Consider the following 9,247-nt stretch of genomic DNA (forward strand, 5'->3'; position numbering starts at 1 on the left):
CGTGTACAGTATGAGCCAATCAGTGGCAGTAATGACAGAGCATGCGCTGTTACGCAAAAAACGCGATAGAGTGAAGCCGCGGAAGTCGAAGCGCAAAGTGGCGAGGGTTCACTGTATTACAAAGAATAAAGATTACATAGAATTAGTTTCGGAAATTAACTAATCAAGCAGCAGCTAAAAACAATAAACAGCAACAACAAACTCTGAGGATGAGCAAAATCTGATATCAGGAATTATTTAATGATACTTGTTTAACAATCTAGTTTTCAATTAAAAAACTCCGTGATATTAAAAAATAAAACAGAATATTATGTGTGAGAGGATTTTTTTGTGCCATTATCGTTCCCATGGGAATGTGAGAGCAGAATTTAGCCTGTCAAGCAGGTATCAGCCTGATTGGAGGGTGACCAAGAAAAATAGCTCTTGGAGGCAGGCCCCTCCCTCTTTTTGCTTTCACCTTCCTATTGACAAGCCTCATGGAGCCATGTTGAGACCTTCAAGAGCCCTAGAGACGCTTTCACCAGACAAGATTGGGCACCTTCCTGGTGGTATAGCCATTAACACCACCACTGGATCCACAAAACTTTGCATGCAGTGGCCTGTGATCTTCCTGAATTTTCCCTCATTGCATATGCTATGGGAGCATGGAAAGAGATTTATGGACTCAGATCAGACTTATGGGCTAATTTTAGACTCATGGACTTGATCTGGACTAGGCTGGACTGTTTTCTTAAGAATTACTCTTTGATATAAAGTCCGTTCTTATTAGTGAGAGACAGGGGAATATGGCTGCCAGATAACAAGCACAGAAAGAGCTCTTCTCTAACTACCAGAGAGATTTCAATAGAAGGGATATTCTGCACTTCGGAAAGCAAGAAAATTCACTTAATAGCTAAGGAGACCAAAGTCTCTAAGTAGGAGAGAAGCAATGTCTTCAGACTCCACTTTACCATTGACAAACAGCTCAAGCTACTTCCGATGTCCCCACTACTCACAAAAAAGTTGATTTTTCTAGGTCCCTAGGTCAATCAATCCAGTCAAAATTCTTGGATCTTTGGATTCTGAGAGCCCTGTAAGAATAGAAGATTGTGTGAGCAGATTCTAAGTACCCAAGCTAAACTTTTCACCATTTCCCCCTCCTTTTCTCCTGCTTAGTTCTCTGATATCATCTCTGCCCCTACATGGCCTACCTCCCCACATAACAAATTCACACATGGCATAACACTAATAAATTGCTCCTAGGCAATTATCAATCCAGTTACTCTCTCTATAGATCTACCTCTCCTGGATTTCATATACAGAAAACCATATGAAAGACCAACAAGAACCAAATAAAACAAAAAGCAACAACAATGTCTAGAAAAAACAGAAAAACATTATTCAAAAATGAAGTGGAACATATTAAAAATGGAAACTTTAAAACTAGCCAAGGGATAGACTGGTGTGCTTCTTCCTTGTGGGTTTTGCTGTTTCTTAGCTAAATGGCTGCCTGTTTGTCTTCAAGCCTTTAAGACCCCAGATGCTGTATCATTTGATAGCCGGGTACCATATGCTTCCTTCACCACTTTTGCTAATACACCCCCTTTTTCCTCAGTGATCGAGTAGGGGCAGGCTGGTGTGCTTCTTCCGTGTGGGTTTTGTTGTCTCTCAGCTAGATGGCTGCTTGTTTATCTTCAGGTCTTTAAGGCCTCAGGTACTATATCTTTTGGTAGTTGGGCACCATCAGCTTTCTTCACCACACTTGCTTGTGCACCCATTGTCTTCAGTGACTTCAAGTGTTATATCTTTTGGTAGCCAAGCATAATCCGCTTTCTTCACCACATGTTCTGTGCACCCATTGTCTTCAGCGATCATGCCAGGCAGGTTTGCATCTCAGACTGCCTAATTGTTAGAACAAAGTGTTTTTGTGTTGGGGGAGTGCTTGTGCAGGGGCCCACTGTCCATCTGTTTTCTTAATACTCAACCTATAAATATATGTACATAGAGACATGAATCCTGAAGAAAAAGCGGGTACATAAGCAGATGTGGTGAAGAAAGCTGATGGTGCCAACCTGTCAGATTACACAGAATCTGGGGTCCCACATGGTGGAAGATAAACAAGAGGCCATCTAACTGAGAAACAACAAAGCCCACATGGAAGAAGCACAGAGCCTGTAAGATGGAAAGGCAGTGAAGGGGTCAGGTATTAGGCATCAAAGACGGGGAAAAAAAAAATCTTAATATTGTGAATGAGGGGGAGTGCAGAGTGGGGACCCAGGGCCCATCCAGGGGAAATTAGACATCCCCTAGCAGAAGGGTTGTGGGGAGGAGAGGAGCAAATCAGAGTGCAGTGTAGTAACGATGAAATACGCAATTTTCCTCTAGTTCTTAAATGCTTCCTCCCCCGCACTACCATGATCCCAATTCTACCTTACATATCCGGCTGGACCTGAGGATGTACACTGGCACAGATAGGAACTGGAAATACAGTGAACCCAGGACAGATGAACCCCCCCCAGGACCAGTGGAGAGAACAGCAATAGCGGGAGGGTGGAGGGAAGGTGAGGGAGAAAGGGGGAACAGATGACAAGGTCTACATATAGCCTCCTCCCTGGGGGATGGACAGCGGAGAAGTGGGTGAGGGAGACGTTGGATGTGATAAGGTATAATAAAATAATAATAATTTATAACTTATCAAGGGTTCAGGGGGAGGGGGGAGAGGGGAGGGAGGGGGAAAAGTGAACTGACACCAAAGGCTTAAGTGGAAAGCGGATGTTGTGAGAATGATGAAGTCAACATATGTACTAATGTGCTGGACACAAATGACGTATGTACGGATTGTGATGAGTTGCATGAGCCCCTAATAAAATGATTATTTAATTAAAAAAACTAGTCAAATGGAAAAAGAAATTATAAGGAATTACATATTAAATTAACTACATATAGAATAATCGTATTTACAATGGTGTCTGTCAGATAGCAAGGTTATTCACATTCCAAGACTATGTTCAGAGGGAATTGATCAAAGGCAATCCATGTGATGACCCTAGAAATGGATTTTGGGCTTTAGCTGTCATCCACAGCCTCTGCAAACTAAATATTCAAATTTTAAGCTCTGGAGCTATTGCCTCATTTGGATGAAGTTTATTAATTACAATCCTTGAATCACAAATGATTGTGTGCTTCTTCCATGTGGACCTCCATGTGCTTCACTTAGATGGCTGCTTGTTTTAAGACAAACCTTTAAGATTCCACGTACTATTTCATCTGATAGCTGGACACTATCTGGTTTCTTTACCACACATTGCTATAGCACCTATATGTTCAATGATCTCTTCATGAGGGCAAGCATCAAGCAGGGACATGTTATGAAAATCAATTGTCGAGCTCTTGGACTGAAGCAGACGATGGCATACAGGTAGACTCACCTGCCTAGTTTTCCTGTTGCTAGATCAGAAAATTAAGAGGTAAGGAGGCCAATATTGAGAAGCTGAGTGCTAAAAATAGATTCAGGGTAGTAGGGTCTCATTCAGACCTCCCCCTGTGATTTTTACCCATGGATCGAGTCAAGAACCAAGTTTCTGGCAGCTAACATTCAAAGCTACATGAAGAAATACAGCCTGGAATTGTAAGTGTTAAATTTTTTTTTCTTTTTATAATGGGATTGTGGGTGCCCTGATATCAGGGCTGTGCCACCCTGAGCCCCATAGAATAGAGAACAGATTAATCAAGTGTTTGGGGCTGACTGGATCTGAATTCTCCCCAGACTGCACTCCTATGTCACTCCTGGCTCTCTCCTGCACAGTTCTGCAGGCTGTGCTCTGGGGATCTTCAATTGCTGCAAATTTGTGTCTAATTTTCTAATGTTACCCACACTGGCAAGGACAGAGCTGGGAAAGGGAGAAAGGGGATGAAGATGATGTAATCACTCAATTTCTGCCTGGGGAGGGAGTATGCAAAGCACAAGAATGCAGGAGTGGGGTGGATAGCAGAGAGAGGAACTCCAGTGTGAGGTCTTGTGGCTTGTTCTTGGAGGCTCTCAGGGATCCTGAGCTTATGACCACCTTTAGACAGCAGCCTGGATAAATTATTGCATGCTGTGGGTCTTGGATCACAGGCACCATTCCCCTAGACTTGGTGAGGGATTTGAAGAGCCCTCAGGCAGACAGGATTAACTTTGAATTTTTCAGTCAAAGAGAGATCAGGGCACCTGGGAACATGGCACCCAGTTCTTCCAAAATGACACACAAACAGCAACATACCTCAACAACCTAAACAAGAACAACAAAACGTCATAGTGGAAGAAGTTCTAAACCTAACATAATGACGCTCATAGAAAAAACAGACATTGATCAGCAGCACAAAAAAATTATTCAGAATGCTGCTTAGATTAATACAGGATATGAGGGAAGCAACTCAAAATAAGGATGTAATGATAGAGGAGATGAAAATCCATGGTAGAATGGATAAAGTCCATCCTCCAATGGGAAAGATGAGAACTAATGGATGAGGTAACAGAAGCAAAACATAAGATAAAGGACATCACCAACAAACTATAAGAAGTGGAAAACCATACCAGCAATCTTGAGGACAATCAGGCAGACTTCAATAAATGGGAAACACAGTCAAACAAGATAATCCGAGGTGGAAAAAACCTGAGCACAATGACAGATCCTATGAATAGGAACAATATTCAAATAATTCAGTGGTTCTCAAACCTTCCTAATGCTGTGACCCTTTAATACAGTTCCTCATGTCGTGGTGACCCTCCAATCATAAATTTATTTTCATTGCTACTTCATAACAGTGATTTTGCTACTGTTATGAATCGGGCGACCCCTGTGAAAGGGTTTTCAACCCCCAAAGGGGTCATAACCCACAGGTTGAGAACTGCTGGAATAATTGGTCTTCCAGAACAAGACACAACAAAGAAGTCAGCAGCCAAATTAGCAAGGGAATTCATGGATGCAAAGTTCCCCAGCTTAATGGATGAGAATCAGACATTAATACAGGAAGCAGAGGGGATACCAATTAGACTAACTTGGAAGAACTCACCAAGGCATATAATTGAATTATCCAACTTTGAGGAAAAAGATAAAATTTTAAGAGCAGCAAGAGAAAAAAGGCGGTCATACACAATGGTGCTCAAGTAATACTGTGGTCAAATCTACCAGGACATATGAAGAGGAAAAGAGAGTGAAGTAACATCTTCTGAAAGCTGAAAGAAGAAAACGCCAACTTGCCAAACCATCTATAGATAATCTAAGATAATTTGGCATGCCCACAGAGAAGCAAACCAAGAAGGAAAAAGAGAGAGTAATGGACTGGACCCCATACTGGCACACAAATCCCTGAGGATGACGTCCATTCATGGAGCTGCTAAGACACAGAGAAGACTGTAGGTTGGACAACAGCTTGAGATATGATGTCCCCTTGCTGGATCACACAACAAAGGACAATACTTGGGACACATACGAGGAATGATTCTGGTCTGACACACACACACACCACACACAGTGGAGCACACTAAGAAGGGAACAGATCAGCAATGGTAGCAAAGCCAAGCCACAAAGCCTCTGAGGAATCCCCCAAATAAACTTACAGGCTAGGAGGGGTAGTTCCCGGAACCCCGCCAGACTGCTGAGGAGATAGTCTTTAAAGTCAGTGGACAGACCTGGATTATGTATGCTTTTTCATGTTTTGGGGTTTGTGTGGTTTTTTTCTTTTTATTCAATCAGTTGTTTTCTTTTTGTTTTGTCTCTGTTATTGTTGTTTTGCCTACCTATATAAGATAGGCATGGGAAGCAAGCTAGAGGATAAATCAATGGGACTGATGGTACCAGAGGAATTTGGGAGTCAGAGGAGGCTGGGAAACAGTAGTGAACAACCCCATAGACAGGGGAACAACTACGGAATTAAAAGTAACAATGAGGAAGATTTAGAGAACCCTGTGGTGTTGAAGCAACAATCTAGCTGAGAGGAATTACTAAGAGTCAGAAGAAGGGCAAGTGTGTTGGTGGGGCAGAAGGAAGGTAAAAGAAAACAGAGGAAATATCCAGGAAGCAAAGCTATGGATAGAGATATAAACATAGGTGTGACCTTATGTAAACATATTAATTCATAAAAATAGATGTATTGGCCTAGGTACATATATTTATATGGCAATACATTGAGGAAGTGGACAGACTGGACCTCTGATCAAGTCCTCCCTCAACTTTGTTGTAACAAGCTGGCGTTCTGTGATGCATACCTTCCCAACATCATCGCTGAAGACAAAATGAATGCATAAGCAAATGTGGTGAAGAAAGGCCGGCTATCAAAAGATACAATGTCTGGGGTCTTGAAGGCTTGAAGTTAAATAAGTGGCCTTCTAGCAGAGTAGTAACAAGCCTACATGGAAGGAGCACAGCAGCCTGTGCAATCATGGGAGGAATAGGTAATAGGCATCAAAAGACCCAAAACAAACAAATTAAAAAAACCATATTGTTGAGAATGATGGGTCTCAGAGCAGAGATTCAAAACCCAATAGGACATCTCTTCACAGAAAGGTCACAAGGAAGGGATGAGTCAACCAGGTTGCAATATAGCCCTGATGAAACACACAATATTCCTTTGGTTCTTTGAGACTTCCTCAAACCCCAATATCATGACCCCAGTCCTGCCCTTCAATTATGGTTATGATGGAGCATGTACACTGGTACAGATGAGAGCTCATGAGACGTGGAATCCAGGTCAGATAAACCCCTCAGGAACAGAAAAAAGAATAGTGATACCAGGAGGGTAGGGAGAAGTAAAGGCAGGAGGAGTAGAGAAAGGGGGAACGAAGAGCAAGGATCAACACATAAACCCCCCACCTGCCGGGGGGATGAACAACAGAAACATGGGTGAAAGAAGAAAATGATTGGTGTAAGATTTGAAAATAATTTATCATTTATCAAGGAGTCATGAGGATGGGATGGTGGAGAGGGAGGGGAAAAAGAAAAGCTGATACCAAGGGATCAAATAGAAAATAAATGTTTAAAAAGTGATGATGGCAACATATGCACAGGTATACTTGATACAATTGATAGATGGATTGTTATAAGAGCTATAAGAGGCCCCAATAGAATCATCTTTAATCAATAAAGAAAATTAGTAAGCCTTAGACTGGGGTTAGAATTTACTGTAAGGGCATTCACATATCTACAGTTTACATAAAAGTATCTGGTTCACTTTAGAGACATCGTTATCATTTTATGATTAAGAATATTATAAATCATTCCTGTGAGGCCACACTCCAATGGTAGTGAGTTGTTTATTTATTTATAATAATTAATAGGTTTTATGGAAATATAGTTCATACAGGAAAAGAGAGCAGAAATAGATAATCAGTGGATGTGCTGGGAGGAAGAGGGACAAAAAAGACATAAGACTCGGGAGTGGTTTAGGTGTCAGTACTAATGTTCTATTCTGTTGCTGTGACACCTCAGAGGCCACGGAGACATAAGGTATTTCTACTGATAGTGGAAGTAATTTAGTCAATGTTATAGAATTTAGAACATTATCGAAATAAGGGGATTATACAAGTATAGGGTGACTTCAGACCATATGTATTAGTTACATAATCAGGTGCCAACTTGAGACTATTAGGAGTGAAGGGGTGAAGTTTAGTCTGTCATCGGGTCCTCCTTGATGATATCATTTGTTGGCACTACAGAGATAAATAGCTTGATGTAAGTGGGACACACACTCTCTCTGCTTTATCTTCCTGCTGGCAAGACAAATGAAGTTATGCCAAAGCTCTGGAGCTGGAGGAGCCATGTGGAGACCCACGCCAGCACTAAGATGCTTCCACCACCACTGGATCCACAAGACTTCCCACCCACTAGCTTGTGATCTTCCTGCATTTGGCAATGGTGCATGTGTTTTGTGAGTCTGAAGAGGAATTTATAGTTTGGTATTGGACATATGGATGAACATCGGACTTGTGAACTTGATCTGGACTGGACTGGGATATTTTCTCAATATTCAATTGCTCTTGTATAGAAAGCATTTTCATATACACATATGAGTGTTTATGAATTTATTTCTCTAGTCAACCCTGACTAACATATCATAATACTTGAATTGTTGACTTGTAAAAATTAAACTCTTAAGTGACTGGCAAAGGCAGAATCAATGCCTACAAGAATAATATGTCATATGTAAACAAGGAGGGCATTAAAATAGTAAATACATGGTAGCCTGGGGAACCATTCATTGGATACCTTCCAACAAGAAATCCAAAATAAAGTCCAATGATCAACAATTCCAAAACCTTGAGGTAGCAATCGTTTACTTGTGCATTTCAGTTGAAATCCAAGGGCATATGTTGAGTCCTTAAATTTGCCACATCAGATCCTTCTAGTATGGTCTGTACAGGATGTTATGCAGATTGAAAGTACAGAATTGAAAGTCCCATTACGCTATAGCGCTCTAGAGTACTCTGTAATACTTTATAGCCTGGGTCACCAACATCTGGATATAAACTAGATCAAAACTATGAAATTGGAAACTTTGTACCAGGCCTATTTTCCTTTTGGTTTCTGTTTAAATATTGTTAAGCATTTTATCCTGACTAGAGATTACTCCACCCAGTTTACCAATCAACAGAAATGTAATTGCTTTCTCCAGGACATACCCACCAGCCTCCCCACATCTTGACTTGAATTTCCAGTAAGGTTCGCTTGTCACTCTTGCTAGAGTGCCTGTTGATTTAGGGTGACCTTAGAACACTGTTGTATAAGAGTACTGACTGATCTTCTCCCTATCGCCTTATCTTTAGGACCCCAACTGGGGTTAGGACACTTCTGTGGCAGTGTTTTTTAAGATGTATATATAGAAAAGGTGATATAAAGTTCATAGGCACTAGGCAAGCTCTCACTATGCATGAACAGGAATCCCCACCTACACACTGGTTTTATTTGGCTTTTGTTCTATAAAATATTTTTATTATTTTATCTAGATGTTTTCCCCTTCCTCTCCTGGTATACCTCAGCCTCCAGATAATAAATATTTCCTCTAGGACGGTCTGTAGATTGAGGCCCACCTACACAAACAAGGGTCTTTTAATTTTCCCCCCTCTGAGTGCATAGAACTGCCCACATTTATAGTGTCTAAGAACAGAACAGAACATTAGAACCAAAACCCATTGTGTTAGTCTGGGTACATTAGAGAAACAAATCCACAGAAAAACATATGTATATAAGAGAGAGTTTATATAAAGGGTAAGAGTACATTAAGAAAGCAT

The 9,247-nt window shown here is 41.1% G+C and overlaps 1 pseudogene; it reads right to left on the minus strand.

Annotated features, from left to right (window-relative positions):
* LOC115870940 overlaps nucleotides 1-6,240 on the minus strand; it is a 10,253-nt pseudogene extending 4,013 nt beyond the window's left edge.
* Between the last annotated feature and the right edge of the window lie 3,007 nt (nucleotides 6,241-9,247).

Source organism: Echinops telfairi, unplaced genomic scaffold (genome assembly GCF_000313985.2).
Source record: "Echinops telfairi isolate 266 unplaced genomic scaffold, ASM31398v2 ScPeMD7_3509;HRSCAF=4178, whole genome shotgun sequence".
NCBI classification, from domain to species: Eukaryota; Metazoa; Chordata; class Mammalia; order Afrosoricida; family Tenrecidae; genus Echinops; species Echinops telfairi.